Source organism: Agelaius tricolor, unplaced genomic scaffold (genome assembly GCF_023055355.1).
Source record: "Agelaius tricolor isolate 1412-34295 unplaced genomic scaffold, bAgeTri1.0.p SCAF_12, whole genome shotgun sequence".
NCBI classification, from domain to species: Eukaryota; Metazoa; Chordata; class Aves; order Passeriformes; family Icteridae; genus Agelaius; species Agelaius tricolor.
Window position 1 is genome coordinate 20,240,745 of NW_027269272.1, and position 26,863 is coordinate 20,267,607.

The 26,863-nt window shown below is 44.1% G+C and overlaps 1 protein-coding gene across 2 annotated transcripts in view; it reads left to right on the plus strand.

The window, feature by feature from the left end:
- The first annotated feature begins 9,378 nt into the window (after positions 1-9,378).
- Positions 9,379-26,863, plus strand: part of TBL1XR1 (TBL1X/Y related 1) — a 109,682-nt gene continuing 92,197 nt past the window's right edge. Inside the window, exon 1 of one of the 2 annotated variants that reach the window (XM_071438043.1) lies at positions 9,379-10,072. The gene's annotated coding sequence lies outside the window, so the exon portion shown is untranslated. The remainder of the gene's footprint in view (positions 10,073-26,863) is intronic. The other variant, XM_071438044.1, reaches the window with a different exon arrangement.

A 26,863-nucleotide genomic window follows, 5' to 3' on the forward strand; every position in this document is an offset into this window, starting at 1 on the left:
GTGTTTGCACGGGGAGATGGCCCAGAAGGACCCAAGAAGGATTCCAAGCAGACATTGCTCAATGTTGCAGTGTCTGTGCAGGGTCTGTCCTAGCCCTGGCTGTGACCCCTGAGGGGATCCTGGGTGCCTGAGGCTGTGGGGGTGGCATGAGCAGGGTCCTGGCTGACCCTGCAGGCTGCCCTGACCCCTCAGAAGGGCTCACACTCCCTGCACGGGGGCTGCCATCCCTCCTGCTTGGGAGGGAGCTCTGTGCCCTGCTGGCTGCAGCGATTTCAGCCTCTGGTTTCACAAGTGCCACGGTGGTGCAGGATTATGTGATTACACATCCACATCCATTTGTGTAATGCTGGCAGCCTCCTCTGTGAATATTTCTGTGCCTCCAGTTTCTAAATGGCATTTCTGCTCCCAGCCATATATCATCATTACCAGCCAGGCTTTGGAGGATGCACCAGCAAAGTGTGATATTACTTAAACCTCTGCAAGTACTGTCTGATAATTAATCAGGCATGGGTTGGTTGTGTTTTCACCTTACTCAGTGAAGAATAATGCAGTGCAAGCGAGGATTTTTGTTAAAATTCTCTGGTGAGCTGCTCCCCCAGGTCAGGATAGCTGTCTCCCTCTGTGTGTGTGTATGAGGGCACCATGGACCTGAAGGCTTGTCCAAATCTGTTTCTTCCTCCTGAAGCATCAGATAGCCACTGAGTCAGTGCCAGAGGTGAGAGCTCAGCCCAGAGGAACGAAGGGTCCTATCCAAGCCTGCAGACTCCCTGCCCTTGCTGGCCCAGACACCGTTTGATTTTTGGGGTCTCATCCTGCAGCTATTTCTGCTGTGGTGTTTTCTGCAATCGTGCCATTATGTATTAATAGGGGATGGAGCTGGCAGCAGGAAAGGGCAGCAGAAGCACACATTTGTCTTGCTGTCCAGTAAGCCACATAACAAATAGCGATGCCAAGTGTAATCCTGCTTCAGTTAAAACTGTTGCTTTGGTTTGTCATCATTCATTGTTTGCAGTACAGCTGCTTAATGACAGGATGTGGGAAATGAAAAGTTTCTTATGTCCTAGGAGACTTTTTAAAATAAAAATTCCTGAGTGATGAAGGGGAAGAAGGTGCTTGCGTGGAAACTCTGGGTCTCAGTGCCGAGACGCAGCCTGGATGGAGAGAACCTTTCCCCAACAAGGCTCAGGAGATGGAGGTTTTGCTCTCAGCTTTAAAAATAACCTGCTGTGTAAATCCAGGCAGTATCCGTGCCTCAGCTTGCTTTGCTTACATTACACATCTGCTGCAGCTGCCTCTGCCTGGTGCCTTGCAGAACAGGACCTGTGTTTGATAGGAAGAAATTAAAAATAAAAGGCAAATGCCATGGATCTGTGTGTGGCCACTTCTTTGCAAAACACCCCATGGCAAATTAAATTACCAAATGTTATATATTGAACCTAAATACAGAGAATGGAGGGAGTTTATCCATATGGACCATGAGCAAGCAGATGAAATCTGAGGTGGACAGGGCACTTGTAGAGGAGACTTCATTAAGCCAGTAAGGAAAGAGACAACTAGACAACCCCAACTATGCCAAGACCTGGGGTGTGTGGAGGTGCCTTTTTTATTTTTGGGTACATTTTAACAATCTTAATTTTCATACAGGCTGCAGTGGGGCCACAGTGGGGCTCCACCTCTTCTGCCTATTAATCACTTCTAATTGACAGTGCAGAATTACCAGTGGGTGCATGATCTTTGCTCCCGGTAGGAACTCTCTGTGTGGGTGCACTGCACATCGTGTAAGGAAAATAGGGAATGTGATGGGTTTGGAGAGAGATGCATTTCATTTGGGCTTTAAACTCATTTTTGGCAGGTACAGCCCTTGAAGAACCACTGATGTGTATGTGGCCAACAAGTCTGAATAATTGCTAGCCCATGCCCTGCTTCACTCTGCCTCTAGAAATACTCTCCCTCCTCTTCTATGTATATTTATTGAGTCATGTCCTGAACTATGTGGAATCAGTGTGGAATTTGCCTTAGGTTCCTCTCTGCTGGCCCAGGGCTTCTCAGCAGTGTAAGCAAAATTAAAGGAGGTGCTGGGGTTGGGATGAAACCACTCCTGCTTATCAAAGAGTGAGAAAGAGACAAGTCAGGGAGCTGTGCTCTCTGCCCTAAGCGCTGCAGGAGGATTGGGGAGTGGCTGAAATCCCTGTGGTGTGCTTCCCACATACCTGGCATTCTCCATGTTTTACAATCTCAGATAAATGCCACTTTTTTTTTAGGATTATTTGATATATTCTTGCAGTAATCTATTACCAGCAGATCACCACCATGCTCATCACCACTCTCTAGGTCCAAAAGTTGTTTTTTTCTGTGTGTTTGCTTGTATCCCTTGAAAATTTCTATTTCCAACAAGCCTACTGTTATCTCACTTTTGCTATTTTAAGTTCCGTGGCACAAAAAGGCTGACTCACAGAAAGCCATGTTGTAGGAAATATTGGCTCAGCTGAGGAAATAATTCTCAGTTCATTCTCCCACTGTGAGATTTGGGTTTGTTTTTTTGTTTTGTTTTGTTTTGTTCTTTGGTTGGTTTTTTTTCCCGGTTGTTGTTGTTGGGTGTTTACTTTTGGCGTTTTTTTGGGTTTTTTGGTTTTTTTTTTTCTTTGTGTGTTTGTTTTTCTTTTTGTTTTTCTTTTTTTTTTCCTTTTTTTTTTTTTTTGTGTGTGTGTGTGAGTTTTGGTCTCACAGTATGGCACACATGAAGCACTGTGAAATATTGACAGCTATTCCTAAATGCACTGCTCTACCCACTCTGATCTTTCTTTTTGCTCACACCCTGAAGTGTTTTATGTACCTGCTAGGAATGTTACACAGGATGCTCGCACAGCTCATAAAATTTGGTCTCGTACTGGAAATGTTTTGTGGGAATGTGCTGCTTAATCTACTGCAGCCACTCACAGTTACTGTCATAGGGAGGGGGTGAAGATTACAGCCGGCTTGGGGAAGTTTGATACCTTATCAGAAGTCCTCAAGAATAAAACTGAAAGAAATGGATGTTCAATAAAATGTAGATAATTGACTGAAAAAAGGGGAAATACGGCAAGCCCCAGTGAAGTCATCCTTTTGGCCGGGCTTATGCTGCTGTCAGTTCCCTCTGAGTACCTGTAGTCACCCTCTGCTAGGGGATTGAGGGGAATAAATCCTGGGTGTGCTTTAATTAAGTGTTAAGCACATCAGTGATGTGCAGTGAAAGACAAGGCTGGAGATCCAGGATGGAATCCTTGCCCAGCGGGGTGGGGAAACAAAAACAACCCAACAACTACAAAACCTCTATTGACTTCAAGGGCTTTAATCACTGGAGCAAGTTGTCTAATAACATACTGCAGGGTGTGCTTTGGCACTGCCACCTTCATCATTCATTTTATGCTTAATATGCTAGAAAACAATGTTTAACATCTGGTGTAAATGGATATAGCATATCTGTCTACAAGAAAGCAGCTGAGGCAAATAATTTAAGAAATAAAACCAGTTCAAGGGTACCTATTGATATTTTTTTCCTACACTTTTTTGACACTATCATTAGCAAAACCTAATTAGAAAGTGGTTTTCAACAACTGCTGTCCTCAAGGCATAATGTAGAGCCCTCATATAAATAATATTATCATCTTAAAAATACTTCATAAACACTAATTTACCCCCCCAATTTCTTGTGAGATAGATAATTATGTGTTAACAATAATATAATCACCATTAGTAGCCGTGTTAGTTCTCTCTTTTTATAGACAGAAGCTCATGCCCTGATAATAAACAGCTTGCTGAAGGCCACATGAGAAGCCTTTCAGGACTCTGATTAGGGAGAGAATCAGTCCTGGCTCTGTCCTCCCCTCACATAAAGAACCAGAACAATGTTAGTATAATGAAAGAAAAGGAGGGTTTAAGGATGGGCAAGAAAGAGAAATTTCCTTCAGGTTGGCTGGATTCTTGGACTCACAGGAAATATTAAAACAGTATGTGACAGAGATCAAGGTAAATAACAAATATTATACCTTTTGTACTTGTGCCTTTATTTACTCTGCAGTAATTACACCAAGTAATGTAGATTACATTATGATTCACTATGACGCTTACAAGACTGAATTTTTTGCAACCACATCCTGAGCCTGTGAGATAATCTGTTTGATCTCCTACGAGGACCAGATATGTCTTGCTTGAAACTTCAGAGGTATGCCAGAGCAGCTGGGACACACCCTTTTTCGTAACCGTGTTAAAATAAAACAAGTTTGGATTTGCTCAGCCACTGTAGGACGTAACATCTGAGTTACATGCCTGCTGTGAAGGGAGTTTTGCCATAACCTCAGAGTTAACAGGGGCCTCTTCAGTGTTTCTGTCTGAGAAGTAACATTTTCTTTCCATCTTAAAAAATGTGCATATTTACATACGCAAAAAACCCCAAAACAAAAAAAAAAAAAAATCCGACAGAACAAAAAAACCCAATTCTTAGCAAATTATTAAAGCCAAAACACAAATTTGTTGCCATGCCTGTAAGAACCCCAGTTCACACTGAAGCTACAGTGCTGCACCTGCAATAACTGAACCCGCTGAGGTCAGTGTGTGTCACTTCCCAGAGTGAGGTCTGTATCAGCACCTTTCCACGCTGTTCACTCATTTTTCTCCTCTTCTTGTGTGAAACCTCCACCAATCCTCCTGGGGCTGGATTGTGGATAGTGAGGGATGACATTCAGCTTTTATTTTGTCCTCTCTCTTGTGCCAGGAACCACAGAGGGAGCTCAGGTGGGCAGGGACATTCTCTGCCCCAAACAACAGCCTCTCCATGGGCAGGGAGGCCCTGGGACTGCAGCAACAAACCCACTGGTTTTCCTCCCCAAAAATAAAAAGGGACCATGTGGCTCAATAGAAGCCAAGGTGCAGGAATCTGGTGCAGGGTGCTTGAAGGAGCTCAGGCAGTGGGCATCTCCTTATTTTCCTTTAAAAATCCGTTCCTCTGGCACTGATCTGGAAGCTCTCCTTGGTGTGACACGTTCACACACACATCTGCGTTTCTCTTACAGCCTTTAGGGAATGATGGGCCTCTGGGTGGGAGGTTGGCAGCAATAAAACAGTAAGGCCAGGCTGTTTGGTAGGCATCCCCATCCTGCAGCAGTCCTGACCTTTTTGGGGTCCTGTGGTAGATTTTGAAAATAGCAATGTGAAATTGCCCCTGTGCAGAAGGGCTGAGGCCAGCAGCCATGTCCAGCAGAAGCTCTGAGCACCAGGGAGGTGCTGAACAGTTCACATGCCTGAACACCAAGTGAGAGCTGAACATGCTCTGAGCAGCACAACTCCTGTCCTAAAACTTCTGAAAGAGCCACTTCATGGCTTTGGATCACACAGTTCATCAACTGCCTGCGAATGAGGGACTGTTCACCTGGTCATGCTGCTCCTCTGCTCCTGCTGTTTATTCTGGAAAGCAGAAGCCTCCCAAATCGATCTGGAAAGTGTATCAATGAGATGATTGTTTTTGGATTGACTCCTCCCTGGCTCATGGAGATCTACAGGGTTATCCGTGTGAGTATGCCTTAAAGCAACTGATGAAACTAGTGGTACTGCTATGTTGATCACAAGTGTTGGACGTTTTTTACCATATATGATCAATAAATGATGAATCACCAATAAATTTATGCTAAGGTGGGGCAGAAGATGCTCCCTTCTCAGAAAGAAGCCCTTTTCCAGCATGTCCTCTCCTGCAAAGAGTCATTGTCAGCAGCCTCAAAAGGAATAAAACCACTGCCTTCAAACCAGTGAACCTCCATTTCCTTTGTCAGCATGCACAATACAAATAATTTAGAGGTGGTCTTTTTTTCTTAATGTTGATATCTCCCTCAAATTAAGGGGAAAAAAAGGTCTCAGGAGTATGAAGGCCTCTAGGCCGAACTGTTCAGTGCTTCTGATCCAGAGGAACTCTTGGTGGAATTGCTAGGATGTGGGTGTACCTGCTCATTAGGATTAAAGTGCCCTTGTGGTTCACAGTAATCCACTTTGGGATGCAAAGTGACAAAAGCATCTTTGTGGGGGATCCCTCCGTGTGGGGAGCCCGGTCCCTCCCCTGCCCTGCCAAGCCTGGAGCTCCCCCGTGGGAGCCTGACGGTTCTTCTGCTTAAATCAACAGGGTTTAAGTCCCGCTGGTTTAAATATCAGGTTTAACTGGGGCTTGCCTGCATATCAAAGGCACTATGATAATTTTTACGAGGGAAAGTGCGGAGGGGAAGTGCTTGCCTGGTGCTGTCCAGGCCCCTCCCTGCCCTCCGTGCTGAGTCACTGCCCTTCCTCGCCCAGCAGCGCCCGCACCCTCCTGGTGCTGTGTTTGTGCACGATGGGGTCACACATACCCGGGCTGGGGGAGCCCCTGCATCAGCAAGAGCTAAAAATGAACAAAGAGCCTTCCTGCTTCGCTGCTATTTATTTACGTGCTGCTGTGCGTGGTGAGCTCCGCTCTGGCACCTGGGTTGTGTGTGGACTGGGCTTGAACTTTTCTGGAGTCAGCCATCTGCTTCCTGCTGATGTGCTGGTGCCTTGCTGTGCCTTCAGTCTCGCTCCAATCTGCACAAGATTTATGGATAGATATTATATAGATTTAACACAATAGCATGGGTTTTATTATTTGCTGGAAAATGTTAATAAACCCCAAGTATTACAGATGCATTTTAATCCCTGAAGTGATTTTTGAGTAGAATGCATGAATTATTAATTATTGTTATTGTTATTATTGCAGTGCATACCTACCTCACAGGGCATTGTGAGGATTAATTAATTCTTGTAAAGATGTAAAAGGCCGTATAGGTGTCAAGGGTTATGACTAAAGTGCTTTGAAAATGGAAACCACTCTACAAGTGCCAAGTATTATTATTTATGGAGTCCAGGCAGTGTGCTTGGTGCTGTGCAAACACTGGGCCAGTTATTGCAAATATTTGCTTATATGTGCTTGGTAGGCCGAGCACTCCCTGTTACAAGTCATTTCAACTATTTTAAGGATACGTCTTAAAAATATGGGCGTGAGAAGACTTTCCAGTCATTGGGATTATGGACCCACTGGCCATGAGCAGCTGTCACTGAAGAACTTCAGAAGCGTGCTTGTATTCAAACACAGAGATGAACCAAGACCTCAGTTCTGCTCCAGTTTTACATCTGAAAGTTAGGGTTTTGTGCAATCTTTCTTGCTACTTTGGGAAGGGAAGTGTAACAAGAGTTATTGTTTAGAAGTGGCTCTCCCAGAAGGCAAAGCCAACTCCCTGAGCTCAGCTCACTCACTGAACAATCTGCTGTAAACCACAACCTGTTCAACTGCCCCGTGTTACCCAACATCCGTTCTTGGAAACCTCTGAAGGCGAGAACCTCCTTCCCATGCACTCTGGAAGTGTCCCCTGTAGCTCTGAATCCAGCTGCATATTTGGGCCAGAGAACTGCAAAGGCTAAAGCCCATCACAGAGAGTGAGAGGCCTTTGTGCAGTCCTGAGGGGTGTTCGCCTTCGTGAAAAAAGGGAAACCAGAACAAAACAGATGGGGGACAACTATTAAAGCACAAATCCGCCAGAATTCACTTTGCAGATCCTGCAGAGCAGAGCTTCTCGGGAAATCGCCCAGTTGAGCACATCATTGTGTTAAGAAAGAGAGCCTGGTACCCAAGAGCCGCGACTGAACATTTGGAGAACAGCAGAGCACGGAAACCTTCAGCCAGATGACTTCAGCTCAGCGCCTTGTCGCTGCTCGGCAGATGGATGGGAAGACAGTGTTTGTAGTTCCTGAGGGCCAAACAACGCACACTTCAGGGATTCTCCCTCCCCCGTTCCTCACACAAGCTTTCTGAATGTCACACCTCTCATTCCCATTTCATGGACTTCTCACGTGTCCTTCCTTAGGCCCCTGCTGTCCCCCAGTCCCCCAAAAGAGTTCCCTTCCTCTTGCCTTAGGCTATATTCCCCTTCCTCCACACACTGTTACTGCTTATCTTCTTTCACCTGGGAAATAAATCAGAGTATCAAGAGGTCAAACTCCATTAGAAGCACGGACAGATCTAAGATTATAATGCGTGAACGTGTTAATGAGTGCCTTGCCACTTTTTCTTCCCCTCTTAAATTTCTTGACTTTCAGCAAATTTTGGAGCTGAACTGGATATAGTGTTCAAAACTATTCCCTCTTACATACCTAAAGCACACAGCCTACACACCATTACTGAGAAAAGAAAGGTGTCCTCTTGGGCCACCAAAATCATTACACAGATAAATGCTGGACACCAATGATTTACAGCTACAAATATGCTTCCTAGCTTTTCTAGCGAGATTTAGGTTTCTTTACGTAACTTTGGCCTGTATTTAAATATTTTTCTTCATAAAGGAAGAAAAATGCATGGGTTTGACCCTGAAGAAAATGAGTACTATGAGAGGATCCTACACCCAGAGATCTACCCAAGGCTTTGTGGAGCCGATGAACCCCATCAGCCTGTGGTAGGCAAAATCTGCCAATGGTATATCCCAGGTGTTAGACTGAAGGTAAAATCCAGAAATGCTGCCTTAGGACTAGCATAGTTCTCTGGCAATACTCTATCCACAAAAAAAGAAAAATAAAAAAAGAAAAAAAGGCATTATATTCATGATCATCTCTTTTTCCACTGCCAGCTGCAGTGAAATCAAGTTCTGAAATTGAGTGTGGTGATATGGACGCCCTGTTTGAGCAGCACCAGAGCTGGGCTGGGGTGTGTGGAGAGCCTTGGAATGAGCTGGGATAACCTCGGATGTTGCCATCGCATCCGTGCAGGGTTTGTGGTCATTGGGACTCTGCACGGGTGCCAATGTCCGGACATGAGAGTGCTGGACCATCGCCCAAGAGTGTGAAATGCTCTTGCAAAACCATTTTAAGATGGAAAGGGCTGCCTGGTGACGAATGTGGTTTTGATTAACAAAGCTCGCTTTCAAAAACAAACAATGCGGCCCTATAGATGACAAACAGCATTTCACTTGTAAAAACGAGCAGCACCCAGGTAGGACATTGCATTAGCGCTGGGGAGGATTATTTTCATTAAATGGAACGAGAGGGCAGAGGCGGCAGCGGGGTGCCCACACGGGGCTGGATCCCGGTGCCAGGTGCCATCGCCAACCGCGACGGGCTGCGAGGAGAGAGGCAAAACCACCATGTTACATCCTGCATTTACATAAGCTCTGTTGGCAGCGCAGTTTAATGTCTTTCCTAGAAAAGCTCCGCGGCCTGGGGCCTGCCGTGCCCGGGCGGCCTCCCCTTCGCTTCCCTCCCTTCGCCCGCGGCCGCCTCCCCTCCCCTCCCGCACTGCCGGGCGCGGCGGGGAAGGCGTCAGGGAGCGGGTCCCCCTCCCGACCCCCGCGCTGGGCTTGTGTGGCCGGGCCGGGCCGCTCCTCCTCGCCTGGCCTCGCCTCCCGGCTCCGCTGCTTCCCTTCCTCCTTCCTTCCCTCCCTTCCTTCCCTTCCCTTCCCTCCGCCGGCGCCCATTTCGGCGCGGCCGGGCACCCGGAGTGTCTGCGGGCCGCCGGCTGCTCCGCGCCGCTTGGCTCCTTCCCCCAGTAACAGCTCCCACATTCCGCCCCGATCCCTCCTCAATCTCAATCACACACACACATATTACTTTTTTTTTTTTTTTCCCCTCCTTCCTCGGGACTTAATCTCCAGTCCCGTCCCCCCCCCCACCCGCCCTCCCCACCCTCCCCTCCCCCGGCCCCTGGCTCGGATATAATTGAATATCACAGCGCTACGCGCTGGGTATTTTTTTTCCTTCCTCCTCCTGTGTGTGTGTGGTGGTTTTGTTGGTTTTTTTTTTTCCCCCTGGTGTTTTTTTTTTCTCCTCCTCCTCTCGGTGTGGACACCTTAAAAATACATATATATATATATATGTGTGTATATGCATATATATATAATCGATAACTATACGCGTGTACACACACACACTCACACAGGCAGGGATGTGCGCGTATATACACGCGGCGGTATAAAACACACGGGAGGAGGAGAGACAATCCAGGGTGAATTCCTCGTGCCTCCATTCCCTGGGAAAGGGGGGAGCAGCCGCTCGCAAGGTAAGAACCGGGGGGCTCGGAGCCCCGGGGGCGGGCAGGGGCCGGGGATGGGGGTGGGGGGCGGCCGCCCTGTTTGTGTCGGTGCGGGCGGGAGGGGGATGGGACCACAACGCCTCTGTGACCCCCCCGTTTTTACTAATACGTGTATATATACATATATATACAGACACATATATATATATATATATATATATATATATATACACACACATATTTATCCCTTCCCCTCCCCCACCCCGCGCCGCTGGCTTCCCCTCCCCCATCCGCCTTCATTTTTTTTTTTTTTTTTAATTAAAGAAAAAAAAAAGGTTTAATGGAACGGTGGGGATGGGGGGGACACCGGCCTCGGCAGCGAATGGCACACTGGAGCCATGGCGAGAGGCCTATTTTTAGCCCGATTTGTGTGGAAGAGCGGCTTCCCCTCCCCCCCTTCCCGCATATTTACTTGGGGGGGGGAGGGGAAGGGGGGCAGGGCCGGGTCGGGGTGGGGGAGGGGAGGCCCTTCCCCTCCCCCACTGGCGGAGCTCTCCCCCATCCCGGCTCCCCGTTCCTGGCGAGGGGGTGCACCCCCACCCCGGGCCATTCCCCGCGCTCCCCCCCGTGCCAAGTTATTGATCAGTTCGGCGGCGAAGTTCGGGGTGCAACATGCAGTGCCCCGCGGTGCCAGGCAGCGGGCCCGCTTCGAGGCATAAAATAAGCTTTTATTTCCCCATTTCCCAGCGTCTCTCCTTCCCAGGGTTTATCCCAGTCCGAAACCCTGGTGTGAATTGTGTGTTGCATCAATTAGAGGGGCTCTGCACGGTTGATGCAGTGTATACTGTTTTCTTGGTGGAGGATTTAAGTCCTGAAATGTGTGGCTTGTTATTGTTGTTCCCTCGAAAGGGTTAAAATTTATCGTGTTGTTCCAGGTGAATTTAATCTTTCATCACCGAATTTCCTTTTAAGGCAGCTTGACAGAATAAAAGTCTCTCCCTTGCTTGTCTTTATCCCCAGAACAGCAAAACTTTGTCTGTGCTTTATGGCAGGGGCTGGTTGCTGCAGATGACACGTGAGTCTGGAGGAAAGTTTGGTTTGTAGGTCGCTGTGTAGGAAAGTGAAGTTTGCTGGTGAAGTTTTTACTACTCTCCAGTGTGCTCGACTTCCTCGTTTTCCTGTCTGTGTAAATCAAATTCCTAACTGATTTATGGGGGAGGGGATCACAAAACATATTCCTTCCTTATTGTTAAGGCATGGGAGGCATGATCAGGAGAAACAGGTCTTTATTGCATAAAAAAAAAGACTTTTGTGGGCTTGTCTGACTCGCTTTGCTGTCCTTCCGTGCTAAAATAAATGTCTGAGCACGTTGTGTGCTTTAAAAAGGTTCTTTGCTGTTGATGGTCTCTGCCCTTTGGGTGCTGTGAGTTGTGCTCCTTGAGCAGCAAGGGCACCATATGCCAGGCTGGTGTTTGGGGTTGGGCTGTACCTGGGCTTTGGGGCAGTTTGGTGCCCTTTTCTTGCTCTGAGTAACCCAAAGGCTTGTCCATGTGAGGCTCACGTTGGGTTTGGGGCCTTCCTTTGGACACGTGTGTTAGTGGGTTTTTCAGAATATATTCCAAATGAGGACTGGACTGCAAGCTCCTGTGTGTGTCCTTAAATTTAAGTGAGTGGGTATGTGTTTGTGGATGAGCTGTGAAGAGGTTTTTGCCCTTCTCCATTGAAAAAAAGGGGCTGCTGATGGTGCTTAGGGCACAGGTGGTGCCCTGTGAAATTGATCGAAACAAACTTTCTGTGGTTTTCTCTAGTGTTTTTTTTCCCCTTGTTTTTGTTTAAGGTCTAATGGAATGGCAACATTTGTATTATTTACCTAAGGTCACCTGAGGTGGTACACTGTCGCTATCTTAAGTTTTCTTGGGGGAAGTTGGATTTTTCTCCATGAGAACCGTGTTTTCTGGTACTCTGTCGTGGGAGCGTGGTGGCCTGCCTCCCAAACTGTTATTGGGAACACCTGGAGAACACTTAGCTCTCATTCCTTCAGGAAAGGAGAAGGAAATGTAATTTAAATCTATGAAAGGATTTGGGGTTTGGCTTTTGGGCTTTCTAATTTATTTTTAAGAGTTTATAAGAGTGTATAGTTTTTGTTTGTTTGAACGTGCACAGCCATAACGCGTGTTTGTAGCATAAAGAATACGATAATTACAAAAGATTCTGTTGCTTTTTCCCCCCTTTAAACAGGTAGTTAAGATTTTTTTTTCTTGTGAGTTTCTTTTTTAATATGAATACTTCTTTCAGTTTTACTCTATATATGGTAATTATTGATGTTTGTATAATGCTTTGAAGTTGTGAGGCAGGGTATAAGCGCTAAGTACCCAACAGCAATACTTCATAGTCATTTTCCCATCATGAAAGAGTTTGATGCTAAAAAGTGCTACAGCCCTAAGCATAAAAGAGGCTCTGGATGTATTAGGGGAAATGGCCAAAATTGCTGATAATGTTGTTTTCAGATAATAGTTTTAAGTTAGGAAGAACAGATCTGAATAATGTAAAGCAAACTGAGTTATTTTACCTAACTTCATTTTGGTCTGGAATTTAATAGAACGTGGACTTCACATTTGAGTCAGAACGTGTTTGCTGTTGGAAGTTCTGTAGTGGCAGTAAAGACCCACATCCTACAAGGATGTAATCATGCAGGAGTCAGGAAGTCCTGTAAAACACACAGCTTTGTGAACATCAGTGGCTTCGTTCAGCTGATTGAGCTCTGCAGCTGTCTGTGAAGTTGCTCCCAGAAGTTGGGTGTGTTTTGTATTAGTGGTGGGCAGTAGGATGTGAATCTTGCATTACCCTGGTACTGTTTTGGTACAAGAGCACTGTAAAATGTCTTGGGAAGGCCGAGGTAGTGGCGGGTGTGACACCTTTTCATCACTGATTCCTCTGCTCGTTGGGAGTCCCAAGTGACAGTCCCCCCTCCAGTTTTTGCTTGCTTTGCCTGTCCGTTCTGCCCCCTGGTCCCACAGCTGCTGAGGATTGTGGTGCCTGTGTGAATTCTGACACCTTGCTGGCGAGGACACTGCTGGCAGGCGGAGGAGAGACAGACACAAGTCTCCTGCCAGTCTTCCCCTCCCCAGCTGGGATAAGGTGGTGGTGGTGGTAAAGTGGTCTGGTCTGTGCTTTGGAGAGGAGAGCAAGGACAGGGTGTGCTGCAGGTCGGTGCTGTGTCAATACTGCAATATTGTGATTCTGAGATGTATCGTAGCCTAGTGTGACTCATTGATAATCTAACTCACGTTATTCATTTTGAGTGGTGTGATACTGGTCCGTGTGCTGACCATCCTCGCTGGGTGTGTGTTTGCACATGCCTGCACCCCGAGTTCAGGGTGTAATAATGACTGTGTTTAGTGCCCTAAACATCAGCTCATGCAAGTAGCTGCAGGTTGGGAGAGAAGTGAAAGTGTGTGTGCACACTCTGTAATTATGCCTGTTTGGCTCCTGCAAAAAGTAACTGCTCTGAGAATATACTCATTGCATGCTCATTTTTAAATACAAATTTAAGTGTTTGTGTTAGGTGAAGGAGTGTCAGGAGCTTCCCATTAGGAGTTATGATTGACAGCTCTTCTCTCTTTTTGAGTTGCATTGCTGCATTAATGTAGTAGCTTCAAATTAACAGGTGATGAAGAAACCATTTCTATGTTTCTGCTATTGATTTAGCTACCCCTGTCCCAAATATGCCCAGTTTTTTAGGTGCTGAAGTATGAAGTTAGATGGTCTTAATTTCTGTAAAGTCACTTAAATGACAAGTGACTTCACTAGAAAAAGTTCAAGTGATCCTGACCAGAGTAGATTGAGACGGCTTTATTCATTTTATAATTGGCTTCTTCTGAGATAAAGTGTGACAATGAAATGAGGAATAAGGAATATCTTTTGCTATGAAATTGTAGGGGAATATATTGGCTTTCCTTTAATTTTGCAAAATTGAATTAGCTAACTGGAGGTAAGAAGCAGTGAAAATGAGGCAGCATAGCTGTCACTCTGAGAGAGTTGGTAGCTTGAGTGAAAAGGTTTGGAAGTCTGGTCTGGAAATTGCCAATTTGTATGAAAACTGGCAAACTTCTTAGGGTTGTGCCGTGTGGTATCTACTCCAAGATGAGAAGGCCCTTTCCTTCCCACTTGTAATGAAAACAAGGCTGAGCTTGTTTATACAAAATGCCCTAGAGTTTTAGTGGCCTTCTTTGAGCTCAGGTTAAATGTTTCCTTGGTTTGGAAGGATCCACAGAGTCGTAACTCAGCTTACACTCTGAAACCTTTGTCTTTAGTACCTTACCATTACATTTCTGTGACATCCTTTAGACTTAACTTTTTATATTGATAAGGAGCATTAAAAATAATTCTGCCTTGATAAGAAGTAAATGGTCATTCCAAGCTGGAGGTTGTGTAATTGTAGGGGAATATTCACTCATTGGTTGGGTGTGTAGGATTTTGCTGTCTCGGCTAGCCAAGGAGTGAAATTGCTGGTGTTGCAGCTCACACCTGCTCACTTGCTTCTTGGATGGGCTGATTGCAGGGAAGACTTTTGAGTCCATTTCCTCAGCTGTAGAAATAGTAATCAGAAAGTCTGGTGAATTGGTGTAGCTTTCTGAAGAACTTACTGAAAGAAGGTCCAAAGTGATGAGGGGGAGCCTTATGGAATTGTCTTGGCCAATATATGCAACGTCTTTCAAAGAGTCTCAATTTAATTTGGATATAATTATGTGTCGCCAAACTCAGTGCTAAGTGGAGATACTGAGGTCCTTTGGAATATAGGTTAGCTAGAATGCCAGAAGCAGCATCCCTAGGTATGCTATTGGCCTAACACACCATTTTTTGAGGATGAGTAATGCAGGCAGATTGGGTGTCAGCCTGGCTGTGTGGTTCAGTGCCTGCCCATGGCCCTTCCTGGTGCTCTCTGTATCCTGCTTGCCTCCAGGAGCTGGAGGTGTGGTGGCAGTGGGGATCTGGTCCCTGCATTTGTGCTGTAGTTGTGCTTGGTGCAAGCTTGACTCTACTTAAGAAGAGTATAAGCTGGCATCTGCATCTCTAAAGTAAGATATTAATAGTCTTATTTTCAAAGATGCTGAGTCCCCGCAGTTGCATGTGAAGTTGGCAGTCTCTGTGTGTGCTTAGCATTTCTAAAAATCAGCTCTTGTGTGTGGTTTGCAGGCTTTTGCAAACTCCCGTGAGGGTGTAGTTTCTGTTCCTGGGAGCAGTATTAGTAAAAGGCTATGTTGTGTGCTCTGACTTGTGTTTATTGTTGTAATTCTGAAGTCTCCATGTTGCAGAGGAGCAATCTTGCTTACTAGTAATGTCTAGCAGTAAAAAATCAGAATCATCCAGAGAAAACAGTTGTGTGGGATTTTTTGTTTTATGATCGGAGGCTCTGTTCAATCTCTGCTCAGTGTCAGTGTGTTACAGACACTCTCCACAACCCTGTGCCATATGCAGACACGCTGGGTGTCATTTCAGGCTGCTGGAGATGCGTGGCTGGAACTTTGAGCTGCTGGGGTGTGAGTAGCAGACCTTCCCTTCCCCTTCAGTGGGGCAATAGTTTTGCCAGCCTGGCAGGGCAGGCGAGCAGCTGTCCCTGCAGTAATGCTGGTGCTCCTTTTAACCTGTTGTGGGTTTGGGGAATGATGCAGTTGCTTCTCTGGCTGCATGCAGAGCTCCCTCTCGCCCCACTGACCTCAGGCTGATGGTAGATTTTTATGAATTGGGACTGTGAAAGTGGAAACTTTGCTCTGTGCACAGCTTGGTGCCTGTTGGTGGCAAGCAGAGAGCTGCAGAAAAGATCTCTGTGCTGCCTATTCCTGGAGCATTTTTCCAAGGTTATGAGTTAAGGGTCAAATATTTTACTGTTTATGAAAATACAGTGCTAAATACTGTGTCTGGTGCCAAAACCGCAGAAACTGTCAAGGCCTAGAGTCCTAAATAGAACCCATCCTCAAAGTTGCATCCATTTGACATTAACAATGTTAAAAGTTCAGGCTCTTCACATGGGTGACCTATTGCCAGTGAACTGAGTGGGGAATTATGGATGGTGAGCACATGTGAGGCAGATTTGAGTCCCCTGATGGTTCCCTAAAAGTACCAGGCAGAGAGGAGACAGTTCGATTTCCTGGAATAAGTTGCCCAAGCTGTCCAAGGAGTGGAATAACAAGTTTCATAGCTCTTTAGTGGTTTTTGGACAGACTGATTCATGCTCGAGTGTCAGCATGACTCCTGAAAATACTATTTTGCTTTGTAAAAATAGTATTAAAAAGATGTCATTATTTTTCATTTATTATTGATATTGGTCTAACTTACAGTCCTCTTGGACAAATGAGTGTTTTTGCCATTAATTTCAGCAGTTGAGAAAGGAGCTTACCTTAAAATACCGATTGATCTTAAGAGAGATGAGTGAGTCTCACCCTCCCCCCCTGCTTCCTGGTCTCTCTAGCTCACAGTAAGCATGAGAACTTTTCCTCTTTTAGGTTATGTCTAAATTTGTGGGGAAAAAATAGTTTTGATATTGCATAGACCTATGGGGGAAATAACAAGAGATCTGGGTCAAAAAAGTAGGACGTGCAAGATTTAGAAGCTGTTGAAGTGTATTTATTTGTCCTATATTAGGTTAAAGGAAGTATTGGTGCTCTCAGTTTGGCAACGTGTCCTTCAGTCTGCGGTGTGCTGTAAAGGGAAGACAACTGCTAAACAATGAATCACCACTAATTTTTGTATGGATGTTCACATTCTTCTCTAGTGCAGAAATTTCTGATTGTGTATCAACACAAACACACTTCTCTAAATACAGACTCTTGGAGATAAATTTTAATGGGGCAGTGCTTTGTAAAAATACAAGTTTTTTGCCATGATGATGTTTGTGATCCTGTAATGTATCAGATTTTATACCTCTTAATGTACTTACAAAGCAAAGTTAGCACTTTGTAGATGGAGGAAAATGAGGGATGGTGTAGTCAAACCATCTATTAATTCTGACATCAAATAAATTGTGCTAGGAACATATCTTGTGTAGCAGTGAACTAGCTGTTTCCCATTGCTAGTGCAACAAATATGGGGTTTATAGAAGTGGGGTCTGTACTTGCTGAACAAGATGAATGTTTTCTTGATGCTGACATGGTACCTGATTTTCCACTTTATTTTGAAGGCACAACTAAATTTCACAATCTGGTATGTTGTTTAGACTGTAAGTATCTACCATTGTGGGCATGAAAAAAGTCAGCAATATGAAACTTCAATATGTTGAGTTGTGACAAAACTTGAACACAAATAAAATGAAACAACCTACAAAGCAGTTTTGATGAGCTTGATCTGATAGCAGGAACGGATGTCTAAATGTAGCTGATTAATAGAAACCAACTTATTTTTCTTTTTTTTTTTAACAGCTTTTGCCTTTATAGTAAATATTTGTCACAGTTGTTTGAGTTGTAAGAAAAATGCTTTGTATTTCTGTGAATGTCTTCCAGGGCAGATTGTGAATGGCCTTTGATTACATTAGAAATATCAATGTTATCTTGCTGTTGGCAAAATCCATGTTAGTTGGTTCTTCTGCTGTCTACAAGTGCAAGGTTATTTTTTACTTATCCTAGTTCATCAAGGCCTTTTGTAAGATTCTTTTTTACAGTACATATAATACGCATTAAATGCATTAGCAATTAAGTTTTAAGAGTCTCTTCTATTAAAATAAAACAAAGAGCCCTCTATACCACTGGGTCATCCCGTTGAGGTGCCTGGGCACCACAGCCCTCCTAGGTGTATTATTTTATGGTAAGAAGGGCATTGCTTTTGTCGTAAAAAACGAGCCCTCTCTTTGTGTGGTTCTGTGGGCTGGTTGTGAAAGCACCAAATTCAATTTTCCCATTAGTCTGCTGTTGTCCCAGTGCCTGGAACACAGCTGAGGTCTCACGTTAGAGAGATGCTCACTGCTTGCATGTGCTGGGGACTTCTGGGGATCCCGTGCGTATCGACAGAAATGGTGGGGAGAATTTTTTTAAAAATTAAATGAAAGATAAAGGGATGGAAACTTTCAGGGGTAGCCAGGGAAAACACTGTGGATGTGTTTTGACTCGCTCTTGGACGCTAGGGGTGACTTCACACACGAGGCTCGGAGGGTATGTGAAATGCAGTGTCAGACTCCGCTAGGAGAACGTCCCTTACGTAGGCTGAGGTCTGGCTGTTGTGTGTGTGTTGGACGCTGCTGCAGAGCTCCAGAAAGCTCCATTGATGGTGTTAGAATATGTGAAATTTCATTATGTGCTTAATGTGCCTCCCACTTACCCAGCTGTGGCCTGGGCCTGTAACCCCGTAACTATCTGCTTGTGGAACGGAGTTTTGTCAAGGTGAAACGAAAGAAATGCTCAGGTTTTAAAAGCACATTCAGAGATCAGGTTAGTCAGATTTCATTTGTGTTAATGTTCTGTAAATGGTGAAAGTTTGGAACTGCAATGTACTTCCGTGTGCCTGTTGCTGCCTAGTTGTATTTGTTAATCTGATGCTGCTGGGCCCACTGCTGTTCTGTGTAATTAAAATAACCCCCCAAGCATCCCCCTGTGTGATAAAAAGACAAGTGGTGCAAGATTGTGCTGCTTTTTTCTTTCTGAATTAACCCCTTCCAAGTGTCAGGGTGGCTCTGCCTTTTCCTCTTGGTTCTGCTCCTTGTACGTGCTCTAGTGGGAAAGTGACAAATAAGTGTAGTGAACTGTCATTTTGCACCATTTTATTCTTACACCTTCCTAAGCCTTTATTTGATTTTTCTAGTCATTCCCCACCTGTTTTCTTTTTTTTTTTTTTGATATTTTTTTCTTTTTTTTTTTTTTCTGGGCTTTCTCTGTCCTTTTTGTTACTTTGGACTTTTTCTTTTGCGTTCTCCCCATCTGTTCTCTTTTCAGTCATTTAAATCAAATTGGTGCCTTTTTGTTTCTGTTCTCTGGGTCTTCTCTGCTTTCTTCCTCTTTCTTAAAATGTTAAAATTATATGCAGGACTCAGTTCTAGGTAGCCCTCTTGAACTGGAGGGGTTGAATGGGTTTGGATGATGTAGCCTGAGTCAGTGGTGGAGCAAAACCTGCTGGGGAAGTTTCATTATCCCGTGTGTGCCCCTGGCAGCGAGCAGGAGGTGAGCGAGGGGCCTGCCTGCGGGCACATGGGTGCTTGGGATGGGCACACGGGGCAGGAAATGCAGAGGACAAATTTTGGCAGTGCTCTTATATGATAAAAATAATCTTGGCTCTAGGCATATAGCATTGATCCAACTCTTGATGAAGTCAGAGGGAGGCTTTGGAGGGAGTTGGTGTGAGCATTTAGTACAGACACGAAAAGCTGAGGAAGTTGGAGTGAAAGCCTCGGCGCAAGGTGGGGTTGGCTTTGGGCTCTTCAAAATCAGGGGTTTTATGCAAGAAGTTTTTATTGACATTGTGACTTAAAATTAGTGAAAACAAAGTCAGTCATCGTGAAATCAGTGGCAGCCTTATCTTATTGTTTTTATTGTGGGTAGTGTTGACAAGTCACATGCCCCATTGTTCTGGGTGAACAAACAGGGCTTTGAGGCTGCGAGCTGGGACGTGCGCACAGGCGCCTTTGTCCTGTGTGGAACTGCGACTTTGGAGCTTTGTCTTTAAAGACTTCACATCCAGAAACTGCGTGATAAAACACTCTCTTGCTTGATATCCAAACACCGTTTTTGTTTCGTGTCTTGTTGTCCAGAACCTAAGAAAATAAACACAGGTGACTTAATGGATCATAAACTCTATCCTACCTCATTTCCCAGCAAAACTTATGGATAGCAGGCCGGTGTTCTGGCTCCAGAGTGGATGTGCTTGGGACTGAGAGAATGGAGAATGTGCTTTTGAGAAAGTCAGTAAAAGCTTGAAAGTCTTCCAGGTGTAAGTCCTTTACCATAAGGCTGGTGACACTGGAGTCAATAATAGTGAACCTCATCTCTACTGAAGTCACAGTTTTGTGGATCACCTCTAAATTACTCATGCTGTTTATAAATCCCTGTAATCAGGATATGTGTAGTGTAACTAAGATGGATGCAGTAGAGACTGGCTGCAGGAGCAGACTTGGCACGTGTAGGCTGTGGATGTAGTCATCCAGCCATATCTGGGGGAGAATTCCATTGAAATTGCTGTGAGTTTTGCTTAAGGAAGAGCAGAAAGATTAGTCTTCCCTGCCTACAGTGATTTTTATTATGTTATTGTTTTTAGTACATCTTAACAATGCCTGTGTAGCTCATTGTCTGGTCCAGTATTTTTGATTTGTAGAATAAATGTGGTTGTGGTTTGGGGTGGTTTGTTTTTTGGTTTTTTTTTTTTTTTTTTGGGTTTTTTTTTTTTTTTAAATCAGCATATAGTCTTGCTTATTCCTCTTTGGAAGCTGGTGCTTGCAGTGTGTTTTATACCTCTACAGGACTGTTCACCAAAATGATCTTGAATTGTCAGAGCTCCACAGTAGGTATTACCAAGTTGCTTTCACTTGTCATGGCACGGAAGGTGGTGGAAACTTTCAAGCTGGTAGAGATTCTCGTAGCAATCTTGACTGCGTGTCGACAGTGTCAGCTGCGTGTCCATCTGCTCTCTGGTATTAGAAAACTTCCCCAGTTTGGGTGGCTTGCAGGCAGTCTGTAAAATACCGCCTCAATTTCAATGCAGGATGAATGGCAAACTTTTGGCATCCTAATGTGGGTGTAATACAGCAATGGAATATATTCTGTGGGTTACTGCTCAAGGTTTTCAGGCCTTTTTTTTTTTTTTTTTGAGCGTGACTGCAGTTTGTTTACACAGTCCCTTCATAGGAACTGCCTGATAGAGGGAATTATGGAATTACTCTCTGGGTGTAAATTCTCTCCATACATTTCCACAGGCCTGTCTAGCTCTGTGGTGGATCCCCAGAGACATACCTCCACTCCCCACACCCACAATTTTGCTTTCTGAGTTGACCTAATATACAAATATGTGACAGATAACTGTGTTTACTTGATTTTTTGTTTACATTACTGAAGATTTTCTGTCCACATAATGATTAGGACAGAAAGCTGGTGTCAGGATTATCTGTTATTTCTGCCACTGTGTGACCTTCGCAAATGGATTAACAAATTTACCCATGCACCACTGATTTAATACCTAACAGGAGCTTTTTCAGACCAGTTCAGTGCCCTGAGATCTTCTGGTGAAAGGCTGTGTAGGTAGCAGTGTAAAGTGGCTTTTGTTTAATTTTTTGGTCTCTGCTTACTTGGAGTTTTCAGTTTAAGCAAGTACTCCATTTTAATTTCTAGGTTTTGTCTGTGTCTTTTAGTTTTCTGCGGGACAGAACATGGTCCTTTACATTGGAAATATTTTCTACTAGTGCCAGGACATGTTGAAATCAGGCTACTTGGTTCATAAATTTAGGCATGTTTCTGTCCTTAGTAATGTGGAAATGCAACCTTATATGAAGTTTTAAGATGCCTGCACTTTTTCTGGACTCTGGCACAGTTTTGGGAGTTAGGAAAGGCAGAACTTTCTTGGTGGAGTCGTTTCAGGAATGGGTTTTGGAGAACAGCTACAAAAGCAGCCACTTATCCCAGCACTGGGGGTGGGAAGGGGGGTGATGGGACCCTTGAGCTGACCCTGTTCTTGATGGAGCAGAGGCACAACAGAGTTTCTATCCTCTGATGTGGTATATTGAGTCCTCTGCCAGGCTGAGACAGATTTACGGGTCCTAAAAACATCATCTCTGGAAGGATGTGTTAAACCCAACAGCTGTTTTGGTGGGGAGAGGGGATTAAAGTCCAGGTAGTTTTGCTGCACCAGTTTACAGCCCAGCTCCACAAAACACTGGTGTTGCTACTGTGGAGGCTGTGGCTGAGCCATTGGAGTGAAGGTGGTTGGTTTAGGTAAGGGTGGGCCATGAAGCCCTTAGCTGAGCTGTGCTGTCAGGCAGAATCTGCTCAGAGTGCAGTGAGCCAGCTGATAGCTCAGCCAGCCTGTACATCAGGCTTGCACTGACTGCTCGGGTTCACCCATACATAAAATACACATAAATCTTTGCCATGTGCATCTAATTTCATTTGGGTGAGTCTTCCTTTATAGCTTCCTAAATGTGTCTTGTTTATAAGTTTAACTATAAACTAATTTACAAGCTTTTATGAAAATCTTTTTTTAATGCCCTTTACTGGGAGCCAGTGGTGTTTTCCTGGTCTGAGGACACTGATTTCTGGTCAGTGTTTTCCTTGCTGGTATAGGTGTATCCTAAAGCACATCTCAGTCCTGGCTGTCACAGCTGTGCTTGTGACACTGATGAGCAGACATTCACTGTTAAATTATCTTTTTTTCATACGTTGTTTGGACATTCTTCATCTGCTGAAAAAATGAAATTTTAGAGTGTGTTGTAATTCTGGGGAGTCTCTTCACTTTGGGAGTAGTACCTAAAGTTGTAGACATTTGGGTTTTGCGGTTATAAATTGTACTTCTGTATGGTGACTTTTCTTATTTTTACCATACTCTACCTTGAGAAATATCTCTGGTTAATTTGCAAAGAAAGTCCTGCTAGCACTAAATAAATACCTTGAACTTTGCAAAGATGTATTTACACACACTGGCAGCATGGGTTGAAGTTAAAAGTGGGAATTTACAGTACGCTCACATTTTTTTTGGAATGACTCCAGGAAGAAAGTGTCTCATTCCTGTTTAGAGTAATATATATCTATATATCAGCTGATATAGCTGTTGGTGTAGTCAAGCCCTAATTGTTTAAAAAAATATCACTTAAGTGTGATTCTTTGGTATATTTAGAAGAGCTGAGTGAAGCCCTTTCTTGGTTGAACCATTTTCTTGTGATCTCAGACAGTTTGCATGTTCTTCCTAAGAAATATATTATCGCTCCATTGAAGTCAATTCAGGTTCTTTGGAAGTAATCCAACCTTCAGGAAAGAAAAATATTAGTGTGCATGTTGAGGGAAAGGGTTTCCCTTTATTTCGGAATTTGCTTGTCATGTGTAGCAAATAAGCCATTTTCAGACGCATTAAGGCTCTGTGAAACTAATTTTCAGCGCTGACAGTTTTCTAGTCCTGGGTTAAGCAGAAAGATTTAAATTGAATGTTTCCAATTTTTTGTATTGTTTTAAATAGGAAGGGTTATGTATATTTGCTCAGTTATAATTTGAGTGCCCTAGGATAACAGAAAAATGAACCATTTGAAATGCTGAGGACGACAGGGGTTTTTTTGCCAGTCATTTGTTTCAGTGTCTGAAATGTGTTGCTGCCAGTTTAAATGTTGGACTTTATGGAAGTAGCCTTTGCTTGGAAGCCTTAAATATTTGCAATGTATTGTTTATTTGGTTTATGAAGTTTTGTGCCATTGGAAGGCTGGTTTTTGTTTTAGCAATGGGTTTTGGCAGAGCACATTTTAGCATATGTAGTCAGTCATAAACAAACTAGAGACCACTAATGCTTTCATCCTGTGGCTGTATCAAAGCATGTAAGGTTGAGTTAAAACTGTCTGTCTGACTGTGCTTCTTGGACCTGTGCTGCACTGAGACCTTCAGGATGCTCACGATAAAATTCTTCAGGATGCTCACGATAAAACTCTGTGTGCCTTCTGCCATTAAAGCAGTGACTCTCTTTTGTTTTTTGTGACTTTAATCTTTTAATCAAGGAGGGGTTTTCAGGTTTCCAGGCTTGGTTTGTGGCTGAGGACCAGCGCTGCACACGCAGAGCTGCGTTGGGCGCCGGTTCTCCATGCAGAGCGCGTGGAGCTCCAGCGGTTTGTGCAGGATTTGATGTGCTTCCCAGGGGAGGACAGGGATTTATTTGGCAGGAGCCTGCCCTTCGGTAGCTGTGTGCTCTTGGAGGTTACGCAAGCTGGGTCATGGAGCCGGATTGTGGAGCCTGCAGAGGGCTGCAGAAGGGCAGAGGTGTGAGCTGCAGTGGAGAGGAGCCCCAGGATCAGGGGCTTTCCTCCCAGGGCTGTCACCTCAAGGGCAGGACACAGCGAGGACACTCGGGGTGGACAGGAGAAGAGCTTGGAGCCCTCCCCTCAAGCCAGGGGTTTATCAGGCTCTGCTGGAGCACAGCCCTTCTCCAGGAGCTCCCACCCTCCCTGGGACCTGCCCTTCATTCTCTCCTCAGGTCCAGCCTCCAAACCCATGGCATTCTTCCTACACCTGTTCAAAGCACTTCTTCAGTGTTGCTTCTGAACCAAATGCTGTCTTTGCCTCCCTGTCATTGCAATCATAGACCTACAGTTTAGAAATTATTATATTTTTTAATATTTGTGCATATTTCAGTCTATTTTCCTAAATGTTTTGTTTAGGCTTTTAACATCTTAATGACTCAAAGTCTCAGCTGGTTTTGTTTGGAGCTATTTCTTCCTCAGGCAAAAATCAGACCTAAAATGTTTTTTTCTAAAGTTTGTGAAGAAAAAGCTCTCTGGTAGCATTTCTGAGTTGTTGAGATTAGCTCTGAATTTCCAGATAATGTAATTTTCTTTTTTAAAAGAGGTCCCCTCCCCCCTCCCCGGCAAGCCCTAAAGTATTCTTTGTGTGAATGTACTATATGATCTCTAATTATATGATCACATACCATTCCACAAATAGTGCAATACAATAGCATAGAATTATTCCTAGGATCTGGTAGAGGTCTATTCACTAGACTACCTTAAACCCTGAGCTTGCAAGTTGTTTTGTGTAAATTGACTCCTTCGCCTCCCAGAAGCCCTGTTTACTGTAGCTCTGCCTTAAGCCCAGGTTCAAAGCTTGTTATGGAATCAGGGTTTGGGATGTCAGCCTTGAAAGTTGCCATTAACTGCTCTCATACAGCACATGCATATTAAGTAGGATAGCAGAATAACAGTGAAATTGCTCACCTAGGTCTGCAGATGAATTACCATAATTAACTGCTTCTTCCCATGAATTGCACCTAACGAAGGCTGTGCTGTTGGCTGAGAATAAATTGCATAATGCATTGCTGTTGACTAAATTATTTACATACCTCAGAGAGGAGATGGTATAAAAAGGCAGCAGAACGAGTGCTGGACCATTATGAAAAAGAAATGGGGGGAGGGAATCACAGCCAGAATGTGGTGTAGCCTGCCTTCTCCTGGGTCACCCAGGAGCTCTGTGTCCTGTTTGCAACACAGTGTGTGCCTCCATGGTTACATATTTATCACATTGCATTGCATAATGTATGTGTGGAGAAAGCAGAGTTAGATCTGTGCACACAGCCTTGGGCCTGCTCTTAAAAAGAGTGTGGCTGTGTAGTTATAAATTGCTAAAAATGACTTTTTTTTTTCCTCCCCCTGTGTAACTGGTCCCAAAATATCTGAAGTCAAAAGCAGAATGTGGCTTAAAAAAATCAATTATAAACCAAACTGGACAATTTTTGAAATGCTTGCTGTTCTGTGTTTACTTGAGAAGTGTCCTTTGTGTGCCTGTTGTGAGAGGGTTGAGGATTAAGCTATATCCATTATGTGTTTTTCTTAACTTCTTATTTAGCCATGAACTGTTTTAAAAGAGCTGTATTTGGATCTGCTGTCCTTTTGTTGTCTTGTAGAATGCTGTGCAGCCCTATTTTTTACAACTTACTAAAAAAGATGGCTCTACTGCATAGAAGTTGCTTACACTAATTTACTAGAGGGGTCAGACAATAAATATATGTGTGAGCTGCTCCATGCACACACAGTGGTAACACCAAAATTACTGCAGCAACTGAACATGGGCTCCATCAGAGGTGGTGTCCTGTGTTCAAATTTTCCAAAATAAGGCTTGTGTTTTCCATAGGCAAAAACCAATCTGGAATTTTAGATCTTGTTTCCTAATTTTCTGGGGGTTTGCTTTGGCCTGGGACTTTGTTTTGGGCCTAATCTTGACAAAATCCTTGACAAAACTTGGAAATGCTTATTTTTCTTTTTTCCCTTGTGCATGGGGTTGTCCATCCCTCTGCCTCCATCACGGAGGTGGCGGCTCAGGATGGACAAAGGAAGCTGCGAGTGGGGTCACGGCCCTCACAGAAACTCAGTTGTTTATGTGATCACTTCTGGTTATGGTCCCAGTGGAAATGTGGCTGCACTGGGGAAAAGCTTTGTAAAAACAACTCCGCTGAGGAAACTGGATCACAAATAATTTTTTATAAGTAGGCCAAAACATTGCGTGATAAGGTTTGTATTGAGTAGGCTCCCTTTTCTTGCCAAATTAGCTGGAATAGGTCAGCTTTTGTGATAGTAGCAATGAGAAAAACTAGTCAGTTGTTTTTTGTTGGCTTTTTTTTTTTTACCTATTAAAAATTTTTCTTGAAAAGCTTTATTTCCTGTTTGAGAACATGTGCTTGAAGTTTGGCAAAGATATGATCTTTGTGTCAGGGGATATTTTTGGCTTGGTTTTGTTTTGGATTTGTTTTGTTGGTTTGGGGTTTTTTATTGTTGGTAGGGCTATTGTGTAAAACATAAATCTGACATAGGCAGCCTTAGTTTTTGCATTTCTAATAGACTGTTCAGGCTGGTGAACCACTTACTGTGGAGAGGGTGTGTTGCAGTATTAAATAGCAATAAATGACAAAACCCATTAATTGATATGCAGGCAAAAGTGTAAAACTAGCAGAACAGGCTTGGAAATAAAATACATCAATGCTACCTAACATTTGTGACATACCTAACAAATTATGACAAAATATTTTTAACAAACACTTTTCTCCAGAATTTCAGAATGCTTTCAAACACTTCACACACAGTTCCTGCACTGTACACTTCCTAGTGATGAGTGATTAACACTGCTGCAAATGCATCCTGTCCAAAAAAATGACACAGAGGAAAATTTGTTT